We start from the raw sequence: 5576 nt of genomic DNA on the forward strand, positions 1-5576 counted from the left end.
TTTAAAGGGTTCTGGCTCCCTGCTACATCTTTTGGCTATTCGAAACATGGGCAAAAGCAGAAAAGTCTTTTAATTTGATAACTTATATAAATTTTTTTTCTTTTATAACTAATAGGATATTCAGTGAATGCACCGAGCAAAACGTTCACCACCTTTTGTACGTTCACCACCTGTAACTTGATCAAGACATTTAGCCAATATTGTTGCCGTTGATTTTTCTTTAGAATCGTCATCCAGTCGACCAAGTACTCCAATTCAAATTTCCGATAATCTATTTTTTGAACCCGACCTCATAATTGAGAATTCGGAGGATATTCAGGGACAATTCAGAGATCCTGAACCACTAATCTTTCCTCCGGAACCACCAATCATTCAAACAGAGATTGTCGAGGAACAACCCATTAAATCAGAATCCTCTAGTGATTCAGATTCAACCATTCCAATCATGGAAAATCTAGAACCTCTAAGTATGGAAGACCGAATGAGAGCTAAACGCACTGGCCAAGGTCACGCAATTACTCAACCAGACATTAATGCGCCAGATTATGAAATCAAAGGACAAATTCTACACATGGTAACTAATCAATGACAATTTAGTGGTGCGCCGAAGAAAGATCCAAACGAACATCTTCGTACCTTTAATAGGATCTGTACTTTATTTCCCTGGACTTTAAAGGGAGAAGCCAAAGATTGGTTAGAATCGTTACCTGAAGGGGCGATTGATACATGGGACGTTTTAGTTGAAAAATTTCTTAAACAATTCTTTCCGGCATCTAAAGCCGTAAGACTTCAAGGAGAAATTGTTACGTTCACGCAAAAGCCAAATGAAACTCTATATAAGGCGTGGACAAGATTTGAAAAGTTATTAAGAGGATGTCCGCAACATGGTTTAGACACTTGTCAAATAGTACAAATATTCTACCAAGGATGCAACATCACTACACAAAAAGACATCGATATAGCAGCTGGTGGTTCCATTATGAAGAAAACCGCAACTGACGCTTACAAAATTATTGATAACACTGCTTCCCACTCACATGAGTGGCACCAAGAAAAAGATATGGTTAGATCATCTAAAGCAGCTAGAGCCAATTCTAGCCATGATTTTGATTCCATTTTTGCAAAGATAGATGCTGTTGAGAGACGAATGGAAAAGATGACTAAAGATATTCACTCAATAAGAATTAGTTGTGAGCAGTATGGAGGACCACATTTGACAAAAGATTATCTCAGTATTGAACAAACAATGAAACAAAGAGAAAATGTTTCATATCTAAACCAAAGGCCTGGAAATAATTAACAGAATAATTATCAACCGCTAAGACCAATCTACAATCAAAACCAGAATTATAACCGAAATGTTCCATACAACAACCAACAAGGTCCTAGCAATCAACAAGTATCCAATAATACTTACAATCAGCAAAGGCCTATTTTTCAAAATAAACCACCACAAACCGATGATAAAAAGCCAAATTTAGAAGTTATGATGTCGAAGCTAGTTGAATCTCAAACGCAGTTTTTCACATCTAAGAAACAAACTAATGAACAAAATGCTCAAGCATTTAGAAATCAACAAGCTTCTATTCAAAATTTGGAACAAGAAGTAAGTAACCTAGCAAGGTTAATAGGTGAAAGAAAACCTGGAAGTCTACCTAGCGATACAAATGCTAACCCCCGGAATGAAACAGCTAAAGCCATTACCACAAGAAGTGGTATTACACTTAAACCACCTGAAATACCTGTAATCTCTGATGATGCTATTCCTACTCCACAAGAACCACAGTCTGAGCAAGATAAGGAAACAGAACCGGTAGTTGAAAAGGTTAATGAAGATAACACAGTTAAGGCAAAACCTTATGTTAAACCATACCAACCACCGCTTCCTTACCCGAGTAAAATGAGAAAAGAAAGACTTGAAGCCGAGCAATCCAAATTCTTGGATATGTTTAAACAAATAAATGTTAATCTTCCTTTCATTGATGTGATTTCAGGAATGCCTAGATATGCTAAATTCTTAAAAGATCTAATCACAAATAGAAAGAAAATAGAAGAACTCTCGGCTGTTACTATGAATGCTAATTGTTCTGCAGTACTGTTGAATAAGATACCAGAAAAATTATCTGATCCAGGAAGTTTCACGATTCCATGTTTTCTGGGTAGTCTTAGTTCAATAGAAGCATTAGCAGATTTAGGTGCTAGTATAAATTTAATGCCGTATTTATTATACGCTAAACTAGACCTTGGAGAATTGAAACCAACAAGAATAAGCATACAACTAGCCGATAGATCAGTAAAATATCCTAGAGGGATAATGGAAAACATGCTAGTTAAAGTTGGTATTTAGTATTTTCAGTAGATTTTGTTATTCTGGACATGGAAGAAGATTCTCGAGTTCCTCTCATATTAGGAAGACCATTCTTAAACACGGCTAAAGCAATAATAGACGTGTTTGGTAAGAAATTGACCCTAAGTATAGAGGACGAGAGTGTTACATTTTCAGTTGATAGAGCCATGCAACAACCGCAATTTGTAGATGATACATGTTATTATATTCAAACTATAGATTCACATGCAGAATTGTTAGAAGAATTTCCAGAATTACAAGGAACATGAGAATGTTCTTTAGGAGAAGGAACTAAACCAATTGATGAAACTGAAATGTTAGCTACACTTATGGCTAATGAATATGAACCAACAACAGAAGAAATTCAAATGCTAAAAGAAGAAGACAGATATCGATATAAATCATCGATAGAAGAACCACCGACATTAGAGTTAAAGCCACTTCTAAACCATTTGGAATACGCTTATTTACATGGTGAATCTGAATTACCTGTAATAATATCGTCTTCTCTTACTAAAAATGAAAAATCTCAACTCATTTCTGTGCTAAAAGCTCATAAACCAGCTATTGCATGGAAAATTCATGATATTAAAGGAATATGTCCTTCGTATTGCACACATAAAATCCTTATGGAAGAAGGTCATAAAACATATGTGCAACGCCAACGAAGACTAAATCCTAAGGTTACAGGGGCGTTTGCTGAAAGAAATTATTAAACTGCTCGATGCAGGTTTAATTTATCCAATTTTTGATAGTCCATGGGTAAGCCCAGTTCAATGCGTACCTAAGAAGGGTGGCATGACTGTCATCACAAATGAGAAAAACGAGCTTATTCCTACTAGGACTGTAACAGGATGGCGTGTTTGTATAGATTATAGAAAATTAAATGACGCCACCAGAAAAGATCACTTTCCCTTACCTTTCATTGATCAAATGTTGGAAAGATTAGCCAGAAATAGTTACTATTATTTTCTTGATGGTTTTTTCGGATATTTTCAAATTCCAATAGCACCCGAAGATTAAGAGAAAACCACATTCACATGCCCTTATGGTACTTTTGCTTACAAACGCATGCCATTTGGACTTTGCAACGCCCCTGCAACCTTTCAAAGGTGCATGATGGCAATTTTTCACGACATGATAGAAGAATGCATGGAAGTTTTCATGGATGACTTTTCAGTCTTCGGTGATACTTTTGAAACATGTCTAGTTAATCTTGAACGAATTCTTATTAGATGCGAACAATCAAATCTAGTACTTAATTGGGAGAAATGCCATTTCATAGTTAAAGAAGGCATCGTTCTTGGACATAAAATTTCAAAGGAAGGAATTGAATTGGATAGAGCTAAAGTAGATGTAATTGCTAAACTTCCACATCCCACCAATATTAGAGGAGTTAGGATTTTTCTAGGGCATGCCGGATTTTACCGACGTTTCATAAAAGATTTTTCTAAAATTGCCACTCCTATGAATAAACTCCTAGAAAAGGATGCTCCATTCATCTTTTCAGATGAATGCATCAAATCTTTTAATATTCTTAAAGAGAAACTCACTAATGCACCGATCATGATAACTCCAAATTAGAATTTACCGTTTGAACTCATGTGCGATGCAAGTGATTTTGCAATGGGAGCCGTTTTAGGACAAAGGATTGAAAAATGATTTCAACCTATTTATTACGCTAGTAAGACGTTACAAGGAGCACAAACGAATTACACAACTACTGAAAAAGAACTCCTTGCCATTGTCTTTGCTTTTGACAAATTTCGTTCATATCTCGTTCTAGCAAAAACGGCGGTCTATACTGACCATTCTGCTCTTAGATACCTATTTTCGAAACAAGATGCCAAACCATGATTAATCCGTTGGATCTTACTATTACAAGAGTTCGATATTGAAATCCGAGACAAAAAGGGAGCAGAAAATCTCGTCGATGATCATCTTTCTTGTCTTGAAAATCCTGAATTAGAAGTTCTAAATGAATCGGCCATACAAGACAACTTTCCTGATGAATATCTATTGAAGATAGATTATAATGAAATTCCATCGTTTGCAGACTATGCAAACTACTTAGTATGTGGATTCCTTGAAAAAGGATTATCGTACCAAAAACGAAAGAAATTCTTTAGTGATATAAAGCACTATTTCTGGGAAGATCCACATTTGTTTAAAAGTTATCCCAATGGAATAATACGCCGATGTGTATTCGGAGATGAAGCTAGTCAAATCTTAAACCATTGTCACACAGGACCAACAGGAGGGCATTATGGGCCTCAACTCACAGCAAGAAAAGTTTACGATGCTGGATTCTATTGGCCTACAATTTTCAAAGACGCACACCTTCGTTGCAAATCCTGTGATGCTTGTCAAAGGGCCAGAAAAATAAGTCAACGTGATGAAATGCCACAAAATGTCATTCAAGTATGTGAAGTATTTGACATTTGGGGTATTGACTTTATGGGTCCATTTCCAAAATCTCATAATAATCTCTACATTCTCGTTGCCATTGATTATATATCTAAATGGGCGGAAGCACAAGCTCTCCCAACTAACGATGCACGAGTTGTAGTCAACTTTTTAAAACATCTTTTTGCAAGGTTTGGAACACCGAAAGCTTTAATAAGTGATCGGGGTACTCATTTTTGTAATAATCAACTTGAGAAAGTTCTCAAAAGATATGGAGTAACTCATAAAATCTCTACTGCTTATCATCCACAGACAAGTGGACAAGTTGAAAATACCAACCGAGCATTAAAACGTATTCTAGAGAAAACCGTAGGATCAAATCCGAAGGAATGGTCCATGAAATTGGAGGATGCACTCTGGGCTTTTAGAATAGCCTACAAAACTCCAATTGGAACCACACCTTTTAGACTCGTTTACGAAAAAGAATGTCATCTTCCAGTAGAAATTGAACACAAAGCATTTTGGGCTTTGAAGACATGTAATCTTGATTTACATGAAGCTGAACGTCTACGGTTAAGTCAATTAAACGAATTAGAAGAATTAAGACATGAAGAATACGAAAATTCATTAATCTATAAAGAAAGAACGAAGAAATGGCATGATAAAAGAATCAGAAGTTCAAAAGAATTTAAAGAAGGAGACAGAGTTCTTCTTTTCAATTCACGATTCAAGCTATTTCCTGGAAAATTGAAATCAAGATGGTCTGGACCATTCATAGTCAAAAGAGTTTTCCCGTACGGAACAGTAGAATTAATAAATTCAA

This window comes from Rutidosis leptorrhynchoides, chromosome 8, assembly GCF_046630445.1.
Source record: "Rutidosis leptorrhynchoides isolate AG116_Rl617_1_P2 chromosome 8, CSIRO_AGI_Rlap_v1, whole genome shotgun sequence".
Lineage (NCBI taxonomy): Eukaryota > Viridiplantae > Streptophyta > Magnoliopsida > Asterales > Asteraceae > Rutidosis > Rutidosis leptorrhynchoides.